This window comes from Malurus melanocephalus, unplaced genomic scaffold (genome assembly GCF_030028575.1).
Source record: "Malurus melanocephalus ecotype Western Australia unplaced genomic scaffold, MMel_1.1 scaffold_2, whole genome shotgun sequence".
Classification (NCBI taxonomy): domain Eukaryota; kingdom Metazoa; phylum Chordata; class Aves; order Passeriformes; family Maluridae; genus Malurus; species Malurus melanocephalus.
The window spans coordinates 6,006,999-6,030,811 of record NW_026623234.1 but is presented as its reverse complement, the minus strand read 5'-3'; the positions used below and the strand labels follow the sequence as shown (position 1 = coordinate 6,030,811).

Below are 23,813 nucleotides of genomic sequence, written 5' to 3'. Positions count from 1 at the left end.
TGTTCCTGTCACCTTATCCCAAATGATATGGCATTTCCCAGACATCTAGAATGCCTGTCTCTATAGCAAAAGGTGTATCTTCCAGGATTCTAGCACTACAGAAGAGTGACAGCTGAAGCCCAAAAGAAACAAGCAAAAYTAACCAACTGAACAGTCCAACGTTTAAAAGAAGCCCACTACAAAAGAATGTAAGCAGGTATCAATCATCTCCCCCAACACTTCCAAATAAGAAACTAATCTAGGGAATTTATCAGATTAAAGTCCTAGAATCAATAAAGCCTATGAAATGGGGAAGGCTTACTTAACATTGCATAGAAAAAAAAAACAGAAATCCTACAGCAGGCCTGTAATAAAGACAAAGAGATGAAAGGAAGGCTGCAGACAGAAAGACAACAAAAGGGAAAACACAGCATCCAGGAAGTTTGACAACTTCCACTGTTTCCTGAAGGTACCTGCCTGGGGCTAGCAAACACATACCTAAATAAGTAGTATGCATGGCAGACGTTTATGACCAAGCCAAATTTTCATGTGATTAGCCCATTTCTACTGCAGAGAAAGACTGAAGCTATGACTGACTACAAGAGCGCCTCTGCCCTGAGGACACTGAGGGCAGCACTGTTAAAATTACTTCGCTGCCACTTTCACTTTCCCATTTTCAGAGGCTGGGAATTAATAAAGCTTTATTAAACCACTGTACTAACCAGTGACTCAAAAGTGAAACCCATCAGCTCTGTAAGGTGAAACTGGGAGAAAATGGTCATGCTGTGAAGAACAATATGCSAGCAAAATCAGGTACCTTGTATTGCACCACTAGGTGCCACAAACTACTGCTCCAATCTAGACCATGCCTGACATGCAGCACTAGAGCTCAACTACCCACAGCAAACAAAATAGCATAAAATGTAGAACTACCATATTGTTTGGAGAAAATATACATACCCAAATAGAAACATAACTACACTTCATGAAGTAATCAATCCAAGGAGAAGTACAAAATCTACTTAAAGAAGGTATCTTGGTTTGCAGAAAAGGATGCAATAAAGATGTGACAGTGAAAATGCGTCCTACAGACATTATTTATTAGGCACATTTCTGTTCCAATTGTATTCGAATTCACCAAGCATGCATTCTGATTCTATTTGGACCTGCTAYTTACATCCACGGATGTGGTTTTATTTCTCCCTATCATCACAATTTTTCTACACTCCCTCTAAACACACAGATCCATCCTAGGATGCAGGATGTTACAGTGAAGAGTTTTGGTGTTTTGAATTACAGCATCTAAAGCATCACAGATGTACCTCAAAGAGAAGTTTTCAGATAACAGTTCTCTGAGAGAAGAGTCATATACTGTTGATGAACACTCAAAAAAGCCTTTTTTTTTTGGATTGTCTTCCTCAATTCAAGCTGTAAACTCAGTATAAGCATTGGAGGCCTGCTTTCCAAAACACACCTAGGATTTTCCATAGAGTTTTGTTCTAATGGATAAGGAAGACACACAAAGTTGTTACAAAGAAAATGCCCATTAAGTGCTGATTACTCTTGTCCTTATAACAAACAAGCCACACAAAACCTGACTTACACAAACAGCTCCACCAGAAGAAAATCAGCACGGATGAGGAAGAAAAACTACTAAAAAGACAAACGAAAAATTTAAAACTTAGCAGATAATTAAACAAATAACAAAAGGAAAAGAAAAAGCCACAGCCTGATTTTTTTTAAAGGAACTGACAATGTTGTTTCTACCAGCTATTGAACGGATATGTAAGACCTTCAATTTCATTTCTTTTCAAGCAAAACTTTGAGAAACATTTCCTAAACAATTGAAATTTTGCACAAAGCTCATCTCATTTTGCACAAAGCTCATCTCATGAAAACAAATGATTCATGATTTGCACCAGATTTGTCTTTTGTCTTGCACTACAAGAGAGGCAGCTCCATAAACCAGACTCTTGTAAGCACATACACAGGAAAGCTCCTATTTACAACATGGCTTTGCAACACAGACCAGGCTGTTCCTTTAATAAAATAGGTACGTGGTACATTTCTTCTATTGGTTAATGTTTATAAACTGTACTGAAGTTAAATATTYATTGTTATAATCTGTCATGATAAACACTGATCTGAAGAGGCTTGGATAGCCTTAGAGTGCAGAATGAACACAGTAATTGTGGAGTATGAAATCCTGCTTTCAGGCTTTGTAAAGTTACATGAACTTTACTTTTTCCCACTGGAAATGGGTTAACAATTCTCATTGTAAGCCCTTAGACAGTTATTTTAAGCTTTTTTGTTTGGAGCTGTCTGGGAAGGTAGTTGCTAGCAACAGAGAGATGAACATGCTGGAATCACAGCAGGCTCCAAAGTCAGAACGGCAAAGAGCAGGCCAAAAGCTTTTCCCTGCCCTCGCATTCACATAGCTGACATGACCACAACATGTTCTTACTCCAAATGCCTCTCCTGCCACACACCAGCTGCAAAATTGTATGGACAATCCAGAGACACCAAATCTCTCAGCACTTCAGCCCTGAGAAGAAAACACATCTGAATGCACTGAGCTGCAACAGGAAAGATTGCTACAGGTTCAGTTGTTCCCATCTCAACCTCTTCATCACTCCAGCATGAAAGCAGGCTTGCACAGATGTCCAGTGTACAGAACAACAAAGTCTGAGTGTTTTACAGATTCCTCTGAGGCTTGCAAGAGGTAATGGGCTACAAATAAGAGAAGAGAATGGTCAAAGTTCATAGAAACAATGATACTTTCCAATCTCAGAGGTTTCCTCATGAGAAATACAAATGTAGTCAATATGCCAGCCTTAGCTCTTGGCAGAGACATTCTTAAGRCCATCAAGCAGGCATCATCACTCACCTGAGTCTGGCTGGACAATAGCTGAGACTAAATTAAAGGCAGCACCCTGGAGATAYGGGATCAGCTTCCAGTTCTGCTACAAACGTGGATCTTAAGCAAGACACTTCAAATTGGTTCATAAAATGAGATAGTACTTGAAACCCAATACATTGATATTAATGAAGTATTTTGGGGTCATAAAAGTTGTATTATCTTTAACAGAAGCSACTAACAGCCTAGATGGGGATTCTTCCACAAGAAGCTTAGAAGTCTAATTTCAAACATGATGCAATCAGGGTAGTGGTCACCAAAGAAGAGGGAGTAAGCAAAAAAATGAAGGAAAAAGGTCACACAATAACATAGTCCTTCTTTTGTCACATGCCTGSCTGTATCTCACTTGACCCAGAAATATCTTTGTTTATCAGCAGTTATCTAAGCTGAAGCAGTGCTGACCTTGGTTTGCCCACATCCACACACTTGCAGTGAACAGATGACAGTACTGACTGAGTGCAGTCAGTCTTTAACAGAACTGACAGGGCTTTAGTTCAGATTTCTAAAATTATGTCTTTTAAGAATTCCTGCAGTCACTGTTGACTATAAAAGGGTCTCTTTACTGTGCTGGTCTGTTACAAGGTACAGCAAGCTTTTGGCTATGACTGGGGCTGTCAGGCATTACAACAATGCAGCTAAGCAAATGCACACTAATACTGGGAGCAGGAGCACTGAAAGACATGGGCAAGCAGAATCATCACGCGGTGGAAAACAGCAAGGTTTTAAGAATCCAGGGGCTCAAAGAGCATTCTGATTTTYTAATCTTTAACTAAAGAATCAAAGCACTCTCCAGGCCTCCGGATTCAGAGTTCCCTGCCAGTTACCTGCCAGACACCTGCCTGATCCTTCTTTTAGCCACAGGGATTTCAGTGGAGGAAGGAAAGAGCAGATGGTTGGCAMCAATACTGGATCAAATACAAAGCTCTTCCATTTCTGTAGTGGCTTATTTGTATCCTTACTAGCATTACAAAGCACTTCCACTATGGAATATAAGTGACATCAGCCTCTTATGTACTCACAGTCAGAAATTCCCTAAAGATTCAGCTCAACAAGCCTACCTGAAACCAAACAAACCACTCATTCTGCACTTTATAACTATAAAGAAAAGAAGTCATTCAATAACAGCATGACGAAAAGAGTCCTCTTTTAAGAACCCTTACAAAGCAATTTTAAACTGAGCAAAAGACTCAGCCATTACTAAAACATAAAATTAAGGTTGCAATTTCAATACCGCAGGAAAATTCAAAGTTTACGCATTAAACCACCTGGACATGAAATTCTGTAAGTGTTAAGCAGATCAGAAGTATCCTGCGCTTAAATAGCTCACTCTGTGAGTCCTGGAATATAAATACATTTTAATTGAGATCATAATATTTTGGTTCAATAATACCACATTACACTTTGAACAGCTGTATTTGCTAAAGATACAAACTATGTAATTACTATTAACAGGAAGGACAAGTCCTTGCAAATTGTGAAAAAAAAAAACCAAAACAGGACATGAATAATTGGAAGGTAAGAAACTTACTGGAAAAGCTGATAAGATCATCTGCACTAAACAAACACTTCACCATCTACAAAAGAAATCATGAAACATTAAGGAAAAAATAAATTCCCTCACATAATGCAGTTTTCACGTTGGAGTGAAGGGCTAATGAACTAATCATGTCTTCAGCTATATGGATTCCATTATCCTGATCCTCTCACACCAAAGAAATTCTGAGACTGATGCTTCTTTACAATCCATAATACATCTAGTCATCTAGTTCAAGGCCAGTTTGGACGGGGCTCTGAGCAGCCTGGTCTAGCACAAGGTGTCCCAGCCCTTGCTGGGCAGGTGGAATGAGATGATCTTTAAGGTCCCTAACAAAGAAAACCATTCTGTGATTCTGTGATAATGGATTCTAAAGGTTTCTTCACACTAGCTAGATGGCATTCTCTTATTTCAAGTAGGTTACTAGTTCAGGTTATGTCCCACAGCATTTGATGACACTACTATTTTCAACAAATCTCCAAACAGTAAGAATGAATATSCAATCTCTCCTCAGCAGGCTGACATTCATTACACAGTTCTCCACTTGAAAAACTTGTTACATCACAGACAAATTTCTCTTGGGGAAAGTATTTGAAAGAACTTGTTCACGAACAAACATCATRTTGTTGGAATACTCACCATTTACAYAATACTTTGCAACAGTTAAAGCAATGTATTAACACCAATTCATTTAACTTCATTGATCAACATCATGTGTCATGTGCAATATTCTGTATTTGTAACAAGTAAACAAAGACAAACAAAACAGCCTGTTTTGCACTAAAAAGCAAAACGATAGCCAACATGAGATTATTCTTCTGTATTTCTTTGATCTGTTTTGTCCACAGACAGCATTTGCAAGCTCTCAGATAAAGCACCTTCCTTTTAAACAGTTATACCAAATTTCAGAAACCAGTAAAGAACACTACTTTTTAAGTACACTGTAAAACTCTCCCCATCCTGATGTAAATGTTAAGGCTATTTTGATATAAAAGTCACATCTTCTAAAGCACATGAAAGATCACCTGTAGAAAAGCTGTAACATTAACATACATGTGTCAGTGTCATACTAGAAATCTCTAACTGATACTCCACAGATGCAGCGTTCTAATAATGCCTTTGCTAAGTCCACGAGCTCTGCCTGGAACCGCAGGCTCTTCCTGCTAAGGGGAAGGGCTCTTCTRCTTGCATAATCTGTACTGCTTGGGGTTTTGGACTTCCCTTCTTAAAGAACACAACACTAAGCCAGGTGTACTCCTCTTATTGTCCATGGCTTCACTTCCTGCACTATAGTAAAGAAACTGAATTACAGCAATTTCTATTTTACATGGTTGCATGGCCTCATAATYRGAGTGTAACAGCACTAAAAAGTATAGTCTTTATGCACTTACTCTGGCCACACCTCTTTAAGGGACTGAACTACTATTATTCCCTTTTTATTGAAGACAGGTAAGTCCGGGAGAGGGAGATTTTAAAATTACTTGCCTGAAGAGGTCTATGATAGAGGAGATAACCTAACACAGTGTCATGTTAGTGTCCTACTCTTTCAGTCATATTTAGTCTCTTACTCAGTTTGAAATCCCATCTTAAGGCTGGCTAAAGTGCACATGAAACCTCTCCAAAACTTTTCTTCCTATTTCAGCCCACCCACGAGACTGTATGCCATGCATAATAATAAATTCAAGATAAGCATATAGCAGTCAACGCAGGTTTATTGTGGATCTAAAAATATTGTGCTAGCTTTTATTAGAGTTTTCAGCTATAAGACATATGTGCACATACGCTAGCCTTGGCTGTGGTGGTGTCCAGGGGACACAGAGCAATTCAGGATACTAGGYAGACCTATTCAGGTGTAATCATGACATTGTTACTAATTTTGCCTAGGTATTAGATAACAATGCTGAAGAATCTCACCCAATTCCTTCCAGGCATGCAATTACAAAATCATATGAAGAAAAAAAGGGAAGTAATTTATTTATTTGTAACTATAAGTACAAATAGTACCTACAGTTTAATGTCGATACATGTTTTCATCTGTTTACCACTTATGATCACCAAAAACATAAAAGCACAATTAGGAACCAAGGAATAAAAACAAGGGAGCTCCTAAATCCTGTAAGACAGTGTGTCTAGCAATTACCATGACACGTATATTCCTCCCATCTTTTTAACCACCTTCCCAACCACCACTCCAAGCGAAAAGAATTTTGTTCTTTTCCAACAACGGCAACATCTGAGATGCCACAAATAAGAAACAGCTTTCAGGCCCACAAGGAACGGATGCATCGGAACTCCATGTGTTCAGAGCTCACTCGTGCAGGGACAAGCTTCCACCCCTTGAACCCTCTCACAGAATCTTCTCTTTAACCCAGACGAGTTAAGAGCCACTTGTACTGATTTTCAGCAGGAAGACAGCTCAGATCACAGCAGCTGTTCTACAGGAACAAGGATTCTTTCAGCAGCCTGTGGAAAGGGCTCTGCCACTGCTCCCACTGCCCCTTCTGAGGGCCCCAGAAGTCAGGGAGCACCATGGTCCTTAGCCACTGTTTTGACCTGCAGCAGCAAATGTCAGATTTTTGTCACTGAAGGGGTGAGAGGGGGAAGGGAGGGTCAGAACCATCACACATTTGGCTGTAAAATATAACAAGAATTCACAGAAAAGAAATAAAATAGGGCCCAGAGTTTTTTTAAATCTGCAAACAGTACAGATGAAATTGGAAGTCTCATTTTCCCCTTTACATAAAAACCATGTTTTTATCACAGATACTTACTAGGGGAAAAAAAAACAAACAAAAAACAACAACAGAACCAAGCCTTGAGGGCTATGCATGAGGAATGCTGTCACAGTATTACTTAGAAAGAAAGAACAAGTACTAATTTGCACATAACTGATGACATTCACCTACTACAGTGGATTAAGTCGTTAAATCAACCCTCTTCCTAAGTCTTGAACCATTTGTATTTGTGGTTTTGTTCTCTCTGTGCCTTACTGGAAATCTTGAACATTGCACAAAAAGTTCCCTTGCAGAGAAAACCTGACAAATCAGAGTCACAAAAGTACTGTCAGAGCCACAAAAAAGAACAAAAAATCCGAAGAAAATTCCCACTCATTGCTATCTGCTCACCAGACCATCAGGAAAAAAAAGATAAAAGAATGGCTTCCACATGTGCACAGTTCCTGCAGGTAGCAAGCTAAGTTTGTATTACTGCAGACATTTCTAAACTCAGCAGCTCTGCTTTAGCAAGATTTCCACACTCTTCAGCTCCCCTTCTGCAAGACTTGTGACCCTGGAGCTGGCATAAAGCCTCACAGTAGCAYCAGTGCAGAGACAGGGATTCCCCAGAGCAGCACTTTCAGGGGCCAAGGACTGAAGAATTCACACTTTCAATTTTAGGCTGAGGTCAAGTATGATGGTTGGTTTCCATTCCTGCTGCAATACGTGGGAAGCTAACACATGAGAAAAGGGTGAGATGCAAAAAAAAATAGCAGAAAGAAGAAAATCGCTCCTTCCTCAAACCACAAGTGTATCTCAGTCCCTCCAGATGCCTTTCCTCTTGCTCCTACATTTCCAGTAGATTTTGTCCATTTTCTCGAATTGATGCCTTCCTGTTAAACATACTTAGTTTCACAAAGACATCATGGCAGTAGAAACTGTTTCAAAAAACATGAACCATTCATCCAATTAAGTCACAATAAYAACTTCTCAGTGTGTCAGCCCTTTTTTTTTAAGGTAACATTTCAGAACTGGTAATTTTTTAATTATTAACCAGAAATAATATTAAAATAYAGATTTGGACATATAAAAAGCTACAACCAATAAAAAGAAGTTGCTTACCATTTTTGTTATAGSTCTCAGCTCCCTTCTTTGAAGAAACAAAGATTTTCTAAAACATTTCACTTGTTAATATATATCTTTAATGTGCAGATATTTGCATGGGAAAGAGGAATTGACACTTTTTTTAATACATGGAAAGAATATTGCATGCCAAATTTTGCAATACCATTGGAAAAACTGCTTGTAGCTTCAAATATTGCAAATTGTTGAAAATWATTTGAAAAATTTCATATACAAAGCTCCCCTTAGCATTCAGTATACATTTAATTTAAAAGTTCAAGTTTTTGTCAGCAGCAGCTGGAAAAACCCCACCTGTCAGTGGGGTAACCTCAGCTCCCCATATCACTTCACTAGCTCTCTARTCAAATTTTAAAATAAGTATATCTGAAGCTCTAATATTAAAAAAGGAAATTGCCTACCACACTCCAACTTTTTTCCGCTTTTTATGCCTTAAGTAGGTAAAATGACATTTCTGGACAYCTTTGAAAAAATAAAGTCCATAGCAATAATTATATTTTGCTTGCCTAGTTGCATCAATAAAAATTTCCTCAGCTGCAAATGGACACATTCTTTTTCTGCTCCTTGTGGAGAACTAATTYTTCAGCAATAAAATTCAACCCCTGTGTGTTTCTTGCTAATCTGTGTATTTACAACAGTCTCTACTTTTGACTTAGCTATTACTCTAAACTAGCCTAAGAATATTTCCCACCATCATTCTGGGAAGGAATGAGGGGAGATGTACACTTGTAAATGGTTAACACTCCCTTAATAGCACACACATACACACACAAAATGCAAGGAAAACAATTAACCTTCCACCTCCTGATCTTTGGCTCCAATTCCCTAAAGTAGCTTAATGCACAAAATCGACATGTGGAAAGAATAATCCATGGTGACCAACTTTGCTGAGGGTTGTGGAAAACTGGCCTTGCAGCACAGCAAGCTCTTGCCAGAGATCTGCTGCTGCACGGACTGCAGCAAACGTGCACCACAAAAGAAGCACCATGTYCTTCCCAGGCATTATGGAAAACCTCAGTGTTTAAAAGAAATCACTGACCACCTCTTTCCTCCCACACTAAAGTTCAACAACCCTTTTTTTTTTTCTTTAAGAAAAGAATACAGACATACAATTACAAATCTATGCATTAACTTTTAGTCACGTTTTACTCTTTAGGGCATGCAACTTCATCACATGGCCCCAAGGCGTTCTCTGGATTACTGGCACCAGTTCTGTCAGGAGATAGCATCAATTTATTTTAAGACACACAGGCTGGTGTTTAAATCTACCAATTTGCTTTCGGTTTGAAGCTSTTCTTTTAAAGCTAAATCCCACCCAGTAACAAGTCCCTCTTCATTAACTATGTTACAATTTGAAAATCAGGTGATGCACAGTACTTCATTAAAGTATTAAAGAACTCCCTCATAGATGAATTTAAAAAGTAGAATAAACCTGGAATGATCTTTAAGCAGATCGACTATTTTGCAATTGTTAATTCYTTCCTGAATTCCTTCCTGAAGCAGCAACTCTCGTAAGTACTGTATGCATATAATTTTAGCTCACCACTTTGCTCTATTATAAAATATTTTTGGATGTACAACTGTAATTAACAAATGCGTTCTGAATTTGCAATTCGTTTTAATATCTTATTTTTCTGTATTTTGTAGGTAGCAAAACACTGGTTTTCCCCTGACAGGAGTGCTGTGCTCCCTGCTCTCTGTGAGAATACCTGTGGCACACAGACTTGTTACCCAGGCTGTAAAAGAACTGCTGTAAAAGAAATGCTCCCAGACACTTTTGTAGGCATCTGGGCACCAATGAATTTTAATGTACATTGCTGCTGTAGCTCATGGCTGGTGTCTCCCTAGTTTCTCTAGTTTTTCCAACTCCCTGAGATGCTTATCTTATTCCCACTAGGCAGAAACAGTGTTCTCCAATCGCTGCCACAAGAAGCTGGTATAAGCACAAATTTCCATTTATAGATCTCTATTAAAAGGTTTTCTCTCTTGCTCAGGCAAACACTGGGCTCAGTATGATTGCAATCCATCTGTGCATATATCTGGTAGAAAAGTTATTTCCTCTTACAGGGGGTTATATTTACTTAGCTGCTCCAGTACAGCTGCTCAAAATCCACTTGGGGTCTAAAAGCGTGCTTTTCTGATGTTGCCTTTCCCAATGAAATGCCTCAGCTGCTGAGCAAGAGCCCGAGCGATAGCCCGAAGAAACACTATCTCTCCAAGGGTTTGTGTCCATCCCGCAGCTGAGCTCACSGCTCCGGAGTGCCGAAGCACAGGCTGCCCTCACCCCAGGCACCGGGCAGCAGCCTTGGCGTGCCTCGACCTGCGCCTGCTGGGACACCCAGTTCCCACCTCCGTGAATTCAGGCTCTCCCCYAGGGCCAGCCAGGCAGGAACACCCCTGCAAAGGCAGGCGAGGCTGTGCGGGTTTGCAGCACAAGCACGGAGTCCTGCACAGAAAGGCATTCTGGAATACAGTCATTTCATTTAGGTCTTGAATGAGGATTTTTTTTTTTTTAATATATACAGCCTCTTTTGTTATTTGTACTATTTATCTGGCATTTCTATGAATATACACAGCTTCATTTTCAACTTCTGAATTGGGAGGAAAGCAAACTCCCAAAATTATTAGTTATATAACTTTACATCAAAGTTATTAATTTAATAAAATTACTTGAAAAGTAGCACTGACAGCACTGAGAAAAGAAAAAGAACTGTTTGAAACTAATGTCCAATACACGCTTTAGAAAAAAACCCCTAAAAAATAAATTAACATTCCTGCCTCAAGGCCAATTTTTCCAGCAATTGTATTTAATAATAGTAAGGGACTGGGACTGCTGCTTAACAGATAAGCTGACATTGTTTCAGACACATGAGTTTTCCAGATCTTCCTTTTTATATAAGAAMAAAAAAGTGAAAAAAAACCCCAGAACATACAAAAAAAACCCACCAGTTCTACTTCTTAAAAAAAGAAGTTAGAGAAGAAGACACCTTTAAAGTAAAATGGTCTCCATGAGTCCAGTTAGCTTACCAAGTGTTAACACATGCTTGATTTTATTTCTTCATTTGTTGGTGTTTTGGTTTTTTTTTAATTTTGCTTGTGTAACACACAAAAGTCAAGTCAGTGATTCTTACCCTTCAAAGTGATTGGTAATTCACCTGTTTTCACAATTCATCATTTGGAAGAAATCTTGCAATGCTGGTGTGAGAACACAAGTGAATTGTGTGAATGAATAAAGGTTATGGAATCATTAAAAATCACAAACACAACTTTAACTTTTCAGTAAGTTAACTGCAAGTATCATCAAGTAAAGTGTTTTAAAGATACTCATTTTCGGCAATGAAGTTCTTTTCAAGTAAACTGACAATGCAGTTGAGAATTTCTGATGGTGTCAGAATACTGAATATTGAAAGCCAAAACAAAACCAGCCTCCTTCCATGAAAARTTGTCTATTTACTCCATGCAACCTTGCATCAGCTCTCCAAATCAGGCCTATAAGTAGCAGCAACAAGGAGCACACTACAAGAAAACCTTGCTGGTTTTTACTTTCTTATGCACACTGGGTAATAGTTCTGTGTAAATCAGTCACAAGCAGAAAACCTATAATAGGAATAGCAAAGTTTTCAGTTTGCAGTTGTTACTATCAGTTTTTGATTCTGTCTGCTGGGTCTCTCTAGTCACATAGTGCAAAAGCAGTATCAGTTTMACAAAAAATACAGCTGTGCTTTTGAACATAAATACAACTTCTCTCAYCTCCTTACTTCCTTGAGATCCAATATTACCTGTGTGCAAGACTGCTCTGTCTTTCCTATACTGGGAGCCTTTTGTGTCCAGGACCAATTCTGAATCCAACCTGTAGCTATTTCAAGTGTTTAACGTTATAAAGGATGACAAATAAGCAAGCCAGCACCAAATATTTTCCCCCCTTTTTCAAGCAAGAAAACCTCATACTCTTCAAATCTGATATTAAGCCACTTTGTGCTGACAGAGTAGTATTAGATTTTCATTAAAATACGTCCACAATGTGCAGAAATGTTCAGAGAGGAAAGCAAAGGGTTTTGCCCCTCCATGATAGTTGCTGCAAAGAAATAATAGCAAGTAACTTGACAAAATATTCACCAAGTCTCCTGCATTCAAAGTCATTACGCTTTTCCCCTCCAGACAGGGTCAGCATGTCCTGCCAATTCATGAGCTCCCAAAAATAAACCAGTTGAGTAACTAAAGATGTCAATAGATTTTCACATTGCCTCCACACATCCAAAGTATATGGCCTAGATAGTTACTTGTAAACTGCCAGGCATCTTACACTTAACCTAGAGCATTTTTCCAAGCAAATTCTGTCACAATTATTGTGTTAGRTCTGTCATTGAATAGAGAATATCTTTCCACCTCCAAACTGTCCTTCTCTCATAAATCAAGTCACTGAGAAAGAACTGTGTTTTTTAAATGCTTTATAGCAAAAATTAGTAGTTCTATTCATCGTCACAATAAAAAAAAAAAAAAAAACCACAACAGGGCAGCTGAGAGATGTAAAAAATGTCCTCAACCCATGCTCCAAGGGAGAAAGTTGATCCACCACTTTATTTTCTTCCATCTTTGACCATTTCAATACTACCAGAGTTACCTGATTGAGAAACAGAAAAGCATGAAATAACGCTGCACAAGAGGCAGACTGAAAACACTAAGCGCACAGAACAAGTGAGATGATAATTTTGTTCACTGACAACATGATGATTGAAAATCAACTAAGTGACTAGGGCAACTACTCAATCTACTCTACGCAGAAATTGGAGGACTCATTTCTATCTACTCATTTCTAGAGTGCAATCCAGAAGCTTCTGTTCCACAACTTGGATTTCTAGAACAAACATGATGGGATTAAGCAGAGAACCAAATCTAATCACAATGTGCAGGAAAAAGCCAGTCAAAAGGRCCCACAGAGGATGTGTATAGGCAAAGGTATCTGCAGTTCAATGAAAAAAGTTGCTATTCCACCCAAGGATTAAGTGCCTCTGTTTACTGGAGATCCACAGAGGGCTTCTGAACAGTACTGTCAGCTCCTTCTGGAGGAGGTGTGAGAGGGTCTGGGCTCCTCTACAAAGCCCCCTGACACAGCACTCAYCCAAGCCATGGAGATGCAAATTCAGACTCACATCCCACACCTTCCCCTCTCAGAGCCTACATCAATCAACTCCTCTGTGTGGAGCAAGATCTCCATTTCTACTTACATTATACCACTGTGTGTTAGGTCAGAGTATGGTTTTGTAGCCTCTTGGTTAAAGACAATAACCTCACCTTAAAACGAAGATGATAACAAGGCACAAACGATGTAAATTACTTGTCAGCAGTGAGTTTGCAAGAAAGGGAGAAGACTGGAAGCAGTTTGTTGGTTTATGTCCTAAGGCACCAGAAATCAAATCCTCCATGAATTGCACTTTGTTGTCTTCTCTTTCGAGTCTGCCTATCTTTAGTCTTACTTATCCTATAGTTGTCTAGCACTTTGTAGATGCAAGTGTAGACTCATGTATTAGATCCAGGAAGTTCCATGACTGAAAAACCTGAAGCTCTTCTACACGAGGGCAAAGAGCATGACTTGTTCTAACTAAGCTCAAGGTACCTGTTCCTTATTATAAGCAGACTGTTGTGTCTAAGTATGAACCAAAAGCTCAATGAAATCATAAATCATCACTTCCCTTTAAGGGTGGGACACCACAGAAAGCACAATAAAAGCACTTCAGGCTACTAAAAGAGATCAAGAGCAAGATTTTACTTTAAAAGGCTACACAAAGCTATTGCCTTCTTGGGAAGAGTGTGGATGTGATTTCTTAAATATTTTAACCCAATAAACATGTTAGAAAACACCCTCTAACTTCAATTCCTAGGCTATATTCCTGCAACAGATTTCCRTAAGACCTGCTAGTACAGGCCCAGTCACAGCACTGCAACCTTCWCTAGCAAATGAGACCCTCAGATTTGTTTTTGATAAAAGGAGCACCTATAGATCACTTTGCCTTGCAAAGGTCTAAGTGTATCCTGCACCTTTGCAACATATTATTTGAACTAAAATGGTGAAAACCTGCAGTAAAGCCGTATTGCCTCAGAATATGGAAGTAAAACTGTAGCCTTACCTATGCAGCCTGAGACAACGTGCAGTCTTTCCTATTAACGCCCWTGACGTAAGGATGTCCTGGTTCCAGCCAGGACAGGGTTAATTTTTGCAGTAGCCGTGACATACGCGGCTAGGACATGGAGRTTACTCTTCATCATCTCTTGTCATTGCCGGGGACAGAGGAAAGGTACTCTCTTCCAGGGCAAAAGGGTTCCTTCCGGTGAGAAAATGCGGCAGAGGGAGCTTTCAGCTATTTTGTTGCTGTTAACACTCCTTTTCTTAATCTCATTCCAGTAAATTGTTCTTCTCTCAACCCATGAWCTTCGCTTTTTGTGCCTTCAATGCTCCTCTTCAGCCCATCAAAGTGGGAGACGGAAAAAGAGAGAGCAATGTGTGGTTTGGAGAGTGGGGCACTGAACTGGGGAGTACCATTCCTGACAGAAGAGCAGAAGCAAATCATCCCGTGCACGTTTGAATTATTCTCAAAACCCCTCTTCAGCAGGTCTTTTCTCAAACTTTTGACAAGAGAATATAGAAAACTGGATGGCTTTTTTTGTTTCTTAAGAATTTATCTTTCTGTATTTGACACCACACGGTTGCTGCAAACATAAATGCCATCTCTAATCTTTAGCTGAGTAACATGTGAAGCAGTTCAAATAGCGAATTTTCTTGTTTGCTTTTTGTCATGTAGTCCTTGGCGTGTGCTATTAGGGTAGTATACAGGCTGAAGGGAGCATTTACCCTTTGAGATCAAAATCCAGAATATAGGTTTAAACACCAATATAAGTCATGAAGAAAGCACTAAGAGTTTCTGAATCTAAGTATCTTCCTACCTCGGCACTTTCTTATTTCGTGTGGATATGAGAATCTTTGTTTCCGGGTTGTTTTTAAAAAACAAGAAATGTTGGCCTTTCATCTAAATATCATTCTTCCATAAATATCAACACTACATTGACAGTAATATAACAATATTACTTATAAGAATATTGCTGATCAGGATTGGAACGGGTTACTGGATTATCACCACTGAGGAAAAAGAAATACTTCTGTTTAGAAGAAAATAAAAGGCATTTCAACATACTTTAGTCACCACAGGAGAAGCAGCATCTTGGCCACATGGGTGTTTTAACATCAACTCCATGCATCACATACACTGTTCCTTTAACTAAATACCCCTGTATACGTGGTCAGGCAATTGCTAGTGTTGACAAGTATTTGGGCCACTGCCCTTGGTCTCATACTTGCTTAATGATACCTCTGACAGAGGTGCCTAGTGGAGAAATCTGTAAAGTGGCAAAAAAGCAGCACTGCAAGCTGGAGGACAGTGAAGGGTCTCTAGCCTTGTTCTATCACCACTGTGTTGGAAATGCCTTTGTTTTATATATCCAAGCTGCATCTGTCTAGTGTGCTTAAGAATCCAGCAAATATATGTTTATGTCACTCTCAGACAAAGAAAAACGTGCATCATGGCATATATGTGTGCACAAGCAGGCTAGCTCATTTTAAAATGCAAGGAGAGATTACCTGAATAGGGAAACTGAATTTTCCAGTGTGCAATTTATATCAATAGTTAGTAGTAGTGGTAGTAGTAGTAATAGTAGTAGTARTATTAAAGAGCTCTTCCAGTTGCAGAGAAAAACTTTACAAATCAAGGCTTCAAATCTGCATTTTATTTCTTTTGTTAGCAAAGTTCTCTGTATTTTAATTTCCTCTCTAAAGGTAGGGTAACTAGGTTTATTTATATTGCAAATAAAAAAAAGCCCAGCTAGTTTGCTCAACGACTTCAACAAAGCTTCTTGCACAGCAGCCCATTTCTTACTGTTAACAAGTGCAAAACCTAACTATAGTATCAGCTACACCATACTTCCCAGGTTTTTAATTCACCAATTCTTAAAATAGTTTTCCTTTACATCTCTAATTGAAAATTAAAATAAATTGTTTATAAGGAGTCTCACTTTTTTTTATCTTCTTAGGCAATAARTGGTCTCTTTATTATAGATCAATTTTTTTCTACAGAAACATTTACAGCACATTTTCTGTAGAAAGAAAGCTGCAATAGCAAAATAAGTCAGCTAGTACCATACCTGAAATATTTCACTTTTGCCAAAGAAATAGGACTAAAAAAGGAGAAATCCCATACTTCAAAAGGAAAGAAATGTCTTAAATATCCTTTAGACTCTTTAGAAAAATCACAATTATGAAAGACTATTTCAATGCTGAAATTAAATCRGAAAAAAGTGAGGCCAATAATCAAGTTCAACATTTTGCACAATTTTTTACRTACAATCACACCCTTTATGTGCAAAGGCTTTCCAGTTATTCAAGGAGGACAGTTAAAGCCCTTAATAATCAGTATAAGGTAATCAATAAATGGGCCAGTAATACTTCACTACCCTAGCTTTTGTTTATAATATAGTCCTTTTCTTCTCCAGAGGCATCTCAACATCCCTTAAAACATGTTTATTTCAACAAATATGTTTGGAAAGACTACATTATTTATTCATATATACTTACATTTTCTAAAACTTTGAAAATATGATAGCTTTCCAATAAAAAATCTAAATAAATTTGTAATCTTAATTAAATACTATAAATATTCTAATTGTCCCCAATGTATAGCATGTCTCATGCAGGATAACATCTAGAGTTTGTCAAAAAAGATTCAAAGAGAATAATTCAACTCAGAATTTTCGAAGTCATGATATCAAACTAAACCATAGGAGAAGTAAGATTTCCCTGCCAATTTCACATACGTGAGTATTTGGCATCCTAAGCTGTCATCATTGGAATCTCCTAAAGCAATCAGAATGTCTTAAAGCTGTGTCTCTTCTCACCAGGAAGTTGGCAGTGCTGGGATTTCGTCTCAAACAGCATAAAACCAAACTTAAATAGGAAAATTCTTTGCTAAATTCTTTTCCACTCAAGTGTAGTAATTTCCTACAAACACAGCAAACTCTCCTTTCAGGAAGTGCATGAAAGAATACATTATGTAGGGAGAAATAAAAGCCTGAAATTAAAASAGTTTAATGGAGAATGATCCARTTAAAATCCCAAGAGTATTGTTAACATATGGCACTTCATTTTACTTCACTTTTCAATGTGCATATGTGATTAACTCAAGTSTGAAATCACGCAACATCCTCACGCAACCTGGGATCCAAACACAAATGCACTTTTACCTATGAACTACACTGTAACAAGGCAACTTGGAGATTATTCAGCCTTCTGGAACTAGTTTCAACTTTGGACCTCATCACGATGCAGAGCGCTGACAAGGTGACAAGCATTTCAGCAGGCTGACTACCCAACAACATGCAGCTCCAGAGAAAAACAGGTTCTGGTTTATCCATGCTGAAGGGAAGCAGCCACTCCGATCGCTGTAGGGTGATACAACACCGTACCACGGACAGGCTGCAAAACCAAAGCAGTATTTCAAAAAGTCCTATCAGTTACAAGCCCTTAGAAAAAAAAAGAAAAAAAAAAAAAGACAAGGGCAAAACTTTTATAATTCATGCATGTATTTTAGTTACCATAGCTCTAGAAATAACAAAGCAACATTACAGATAACAACAAATTAAGATAAACCCCAAAATAGAGCATTATATTCAAGGCTGAAATAATAGTACAGTCAAACGAAAAACTTCAATATAGTTTAGAAAAAGTCAAACCAAACAAAACAATAAAAAAACCACACACAAAAAAACCCCAAACAAAAACACGAACAAAACCAAAAAAAAAACAAACAACAACAACAACAACAACAACAACAACAAAAAGGCAACCCCCCCCACCCAAAACCTCACAAACAGTACTCTAGCATAACAAGGAAAATAAACTATTCTTCTCAGGGGAACTGAGTTATGAAATGAAATATTTAGGGGTATATAACAGAATAGTGTGCATTTAATTTGTCTTCCCAAAATAAATGCCAAGAGGATATACYAATATGTATCATTGCACTGTAATCTCTCCTATGATGGGGAAAGCCAAGCAACTGAGAACCAATTTGAGAAGATAATATGTAGCAAATAAAAAATAAAGCATGAAAACTGACTTGATTGCTCTTCCTTTCTCTTTACATCCCAACTCTGAACATGTAAAGTATCAGTAGCATATTTAGCAAAAAAAGATACCATAACTGTTTCTCAGTTCACTACTTCAGGCACTAATAGCACTTCACTTGTTTGGATTCTCACCAATGCTTAAGTCAAACTACRTAGAACTTACACATTAACTTTCACTAATTAAGAGTAAACAGGAAAGCATTATTCCATGCTTTGCTGTAAGCCTTTCAAAATGTCTTTAAGAACAAACAAAAAAATTAACACACATTGAACACTTGGCCACCCCCTCCCAATCTATCTTTTCCCAATTTAAAACTGCTTGATTAACACCAGCTGTTGATTCAACAAGGGGCATCATGTAATTTACTTGTACATAAAAAGAATATTAATTTAGGGGTATGTACATTTCAAACAATATCTTTACATCTTCCATATTATACAGAGATTAATGAATTATATTAAKTTAAGCCTGGTTTATCTGGTGGCCATCAGTTGCATAAACTATGATAAAAAACATCAAGAGASGCAGAAAAGCAAAGAATTAGTTACCATGATTATTTCTATATCCCCATTCAAATGGTTGCTTCTAAATACCTGGACACTGACGGCATTCAAAATGAATGTTTTCACACTTTTTCCTGGTGTGCAGCTTGTGCAGAGTAGCTTTCCCTCRTAACTTTTTCAGTCACAGATCAGCAGAGCACTGAGAAGGGCTACAGTTGGAGACCATTCAGAAACAGGAGTTATGCAAAGCGTTGTGAAGTGCTTATTGAGCAGCCTCCTGCTGCAGAGACATGCCATTTGTGCACTGAGAGCGGCTGGAGCTGCCAAGGAGCTTCCACGCAGAATGCAAGTGGCTGGTATGCAGCTATAAACACTTAAATTATTACTGGACCAGTCACCTCTTCCAGGGATCTCCATAATGCATGACAAGGATTTCTTAGTTTGAATACTCAAATCACACTAAGGGGAACGTGATTCAAAGTACAAGCAACTGCTGTCTGACAAAGCCTCTCTGCCACACTTCCCAATTACTAGGGAAGGTCCTCAGGATATTTGCTTGAATTAGCAGTTCATCCCTCCTATTTACAAATTGCTCAGCGACAAGTCTTCCCTTTGGATGTGACTCATGAGCCTTGGCTTGCCCGTGCCAGAACTTGTAGCATTTTGGGCATGTGTTGCAAAACCTCACCGCCAGAGCTCCTGTCTCACTCACCTCCCCATTTCGCACTACAAATACTCAGATAAAAATGGTTTATTTCTCACTTTATGTCTCTTAGAATGTAACTAATTGCACTGGAAGCAACACTCATATTTACAACATTTCATTTTAGCATAAACTGTAATTTACCTGCAACCAGACTAAGATTTAATGCAATGCTTCAGACAAAAAAAAAAATCAGGATTTTTGTGTTTTGGTGATTTTCTTTTCTTTTTTTTTGGGGGGGAGGGGGTGGGGGAAGATGTTTAGAAAAAGTGAAACCACAACAAAATCACCTCTTACCAATATTCTCATTCTATTATTTGATCTGTAGTTTCAAAATGTGTTTACCTAAGCTCAAAGAAAACTAGGTAGGTTTCTTGAGTAGAAATCCTTCAGGARCAGCTAAGCATATAGAAAACATATCTACCTTTGCAGACTTCCTCTGTGATTCATGGCAGTCCTCCTTGTCTCTTTACATGCCTGGGCACACCTCCCCACTCACACACTGYTGCTGCCACCATCACCAAGGAGGCCATTTCCAATGAAAGGCTGCATGTCCTCAGTCAGCGGCAACTTACAGGATTGATTAGCAGCTTGACAGAAGAGTGTCATGAAAGGGTTGCCAGGCTTGAATGTATCTCCCGTGGTTCTGCAGTCACCACTGACAGGTGACCATAAGGGTAAAAATGCAAAAGCATAAACATTTGGAACATTTCTGCAGGCTTCTGAAAAGCTTGCACTGTACTACAGCTCTCATCATTTCATATCACCACTACTTGCACGCACCTGGATGTTAGCACAGCTACACCTTTGTTTTGCTAACATGCACACAAATGTATATATATCTATGACTAATTCCACTGAGAACCACAGGACGACTCAAGGACATGCAAGTAACCTACTCCTTTCTATATAACTCCAAAGAATCCTGGCCTAGAACTCTCTCTCCTACCACAAAGGTTGTGAAAAGCAAAAGACTTAGGTAGCATAAGGAATGACAATTCCTACCACTACCACAAATTATTCAAGAAATCTTTAAGAACTACTACAGAGGTAATTTTGACATTAAAACACCCAGTGTAACATAGATTGACAAGTCAGTCAAGACATTAAATACAATTTCAAGAAAAATCTAGTAAAACATCACTGTAATGCATGGATTAGCGTATATTTGTTTCGTATTTTTCGTTAAAACAAAATGCTCCAATAAACTTACAGATGGATCACTAAGATAGTTTGTCAAGTGACAAAAAAAAAACAACCCCAAACAAAACCCAAAACCACTGTCAGCACATCCCTACATTCTTTGCTAACAAAGCCACATACGTTTTATATGAAGCATTTTGTTGACAACCTGAGGAAACCACCAATAATAAGATTACCTGTGTGTACAGCTAAAATATATTCTAGTTGAACACCAAGAAATTTTAAAGCACCTTTCCATTTTTGTAGTACTTTTCATCACAGTGCTCAAAATACTTCACAAGCCTTTGTGGTATTAAGACATCAGCTATGATAGCTGAAGATAAGACTTCTRGAAAATTGTCTCTAAAGTTAGAAAGGCCAGTTTCTGAGCACCAGATCTGAAATCTTTYAGATCTGATATGTCATGAATTCCAAGTATTCTCAAAACTAAGCTGCTAAAAATAACAGGTAACCAGCACCTCTGAAAAACAAATCTTAGGGACCTTAAGTTTTATGCACAAGAACTTGGGCATAATTATGATGTTCTTCAAAGTCTTAGTTAAAAGCCTTGCTAGCACAGTCTCAGTAGCACACCTTCTCAATGCCTCATAGTATCTCCTCAGCCAACACTGCCTGCAAGATCACTGAACAAGATGCAACTTTTGAGTGAAAAGTTGAAACAGCATGCTCTGAGTGAATCTTTGGTCTGGCAGTTCTTTCAAGCTCTAAGTWTTTGTGGCCTGACACAAAAATTCTCCCCAATGCTCTTCTCTCCATTTCCAAGCAAGCTAGCTGAACTGCACTTGCTTATTGTAACATAGGCCTTTTTCCCACAAAAGCACACCAAAAATTAGACCACAGCAAGAATTACACTAAATGTGCAGGACTATTGCAAATCTGATTGGATTTCACCTGATACATAATCACTTTAGAAACATGAACCCGCAGATTCAGTGAGCTTTCAATTCCTGTCTACTGTGAYTTCAGAGACTACTAGTGGCGTTTCTGCTGAGTGTTTCAGATCTGTGATTTCTACGATCAGCCTCAATCCACTTCTCCCACCTTCCTCTTCTAATTCTACGATGAARTCAGTCTAAGTGGAACATGTCAGTTCAATGCAGAATACATACTCTTTTTAGCATTTGCAATGCAAAACTAGGTTTTGTTCGGTACAGAAATCTTGCACAATAGCCTGTGTATACGTATTCGTCCCAACAATGCTGTCCTATGCAATCACTCTGTAATTACACACAGTCATAAAGCTGCTGCTGTTGCTGCTTGGAACTGCAGTCTCGCCCTCTAAACAACCTAATAGTCTCTGCATTAGGACATTTCTTTTTCTCTCTTCCCCTCCCTGAACTGCTTGCTCCACTACAGATGGCCTTTACACTAARCTCAAAACACGTCGTCGGAATGAAGTCAAATTATTATTAAAAAAGACATTTTTTAACAGGGCGCAAAGTAAATCTCTGTTGAGCAAATAGAATATTTTGCTAATTCTGCAAGCTGCAACCACACAAGACTTTACAAACCAAAAATAAATCCTGCTTACGCCTGTTAAAAAAAACCGCGTAAGTATTATATAAGACTCTCACATACGCGCGTAGGTGTATTGTCAGCTTTTACTGCTAAACTGCAACGAATCGGTCCTTTGCAGCTGCTGCCAGAAAAGAGATGTACACTTGAGAGCACGGGATTTTTCAAAAATTATCYAACAAATTCCTCCCCACTCCCCTCCACTGCGTAAACCCCAGCAGAGAGATCCGACCCTCGCCACGCTGCGCGCTCAGCGGCGGCCGGGACTCGGCGGCTCCCCCGCAGTGCCCGGGGCCGCCGCACRCGCCGGGCTGCCCCGGCTCCGCCACGCCGCGAGCAAAGGGAACCTTCCGTCGCCCCAAACCGATCCCCCAAAATTCCAACCGCAGGCAGCTCACCCTGACACAGGCACATCCTGAAAGCGCCGTCGCAGACGAAGAGCCGCGAAGAAACCCCTCCGGAGCGCTCGTAACAACTCAGGGTACGGCAGGAGGCGATGGCTCAGCAGCCGAGCCTGGCCCCCCGCTGCAGGCGGGCCGGGAGTGCCGCTGTCCCGGCCCCGCGGGGCTGCGCGGCCCGGGCRCGGAGCCAGCCGCCCCCGTCACCTCCACAGGTACTTCTGCTCCTCATCCTGCACGCAGCGCCCACAAACAAAGCACGCACCACCACCCCCAAAAGAGAAGCCCCGGGAAAGACACCCCCTCTCCAAAATGGCAGGAAAACGGAAGCAAATCGTGCGAATTAAAAAAAAAAATAAACGCGCGGAAAACAGGAGAAGGAAGAAAGATAACGTGCTGGCTTACCTGCGCAGCCAGACACGGCGGCCGCCGCTGGGAGGACGTGGAACGACTGTTTGCAGAGGGGGCTGCAAAGGAAGAAGGAGGAAAAAAAAAAAAMCAAAAAACCAAACTTTGTTTCTTTCTCTCCGGGACTCAGGGAAAGCGTCACTTCCTAGTGCGGTAAGCGGGGAGGCTCCCGGGCCCGGGCTCCTCAACTCCTCCTCCTCCCGCCTTTCTCCTCCTCCTCCTCCTCCTCCCTCCGCGGCGCAGCTCCACACCAGCCCTCAGCGCCTCGTCCCGGCACCGGCCTGGGCCCCCTGCCCTTGTCCACAGATCTCGGTTGACCTTCTGCTCTTGGCTGTGGCTGCTGTTGGCAAGGAAGGAGAGGAAATCCCCCACGAGTGAGGGGCGGGCAGAGAGTTTGCAGCATTGATTTGAAAGCCAAGCCCTGCAAAATACTGCCGTGTCCAATACACGGCGGAACGCATCACTTTGGTGCCCCGAGTCCAGTGCCAGCCTCTTCAGCGTGATGAGGCTTCATGTCCTCTCTCTCTAWAGGAAAACAAACAAACTAAGAGCTTTTGTTTTTAGGGAACCCCTTGTACCAAAGGAAAACATGTTTTTCTGTTTCCCCCTTTCAGTCCCTTTTCTCACA

At 39.6% G+C, this 23,813-nt stretch overlaps 1 protein-coding gene across 6 annotated transcripts in view; it reads right to left on the bottom strand.

Moving 5' to 3' along the window:
- MIDEAS (mitotic deacetylase associated SANT domain protein) overlaps positions 1-23,319 on the bottom strand; it is a 50,903-nt gene extending 27,584 nt beyond the window's left edge. For 3 of the 6 annotated variants that reach the window (XM_057366261.1, XM_057366245.1, XM_057366236.1), the window contains exon 1: positions 23,183-23,317. The gene's annotated coding sequence lies outside the window, so the exon portion shown is untranslated. Of the gene's footprint in view, positions 1-22,777; positions 22,894-23,182 lie in introns of those variants that run through there. The other 3 variants (XM_057366253.1, XM_057366271.1, XM_057366280.1) reach the window with 2 other exon arrangements.
- Positions 23,320-23,813: the final 494 nt, after the last annotated feature.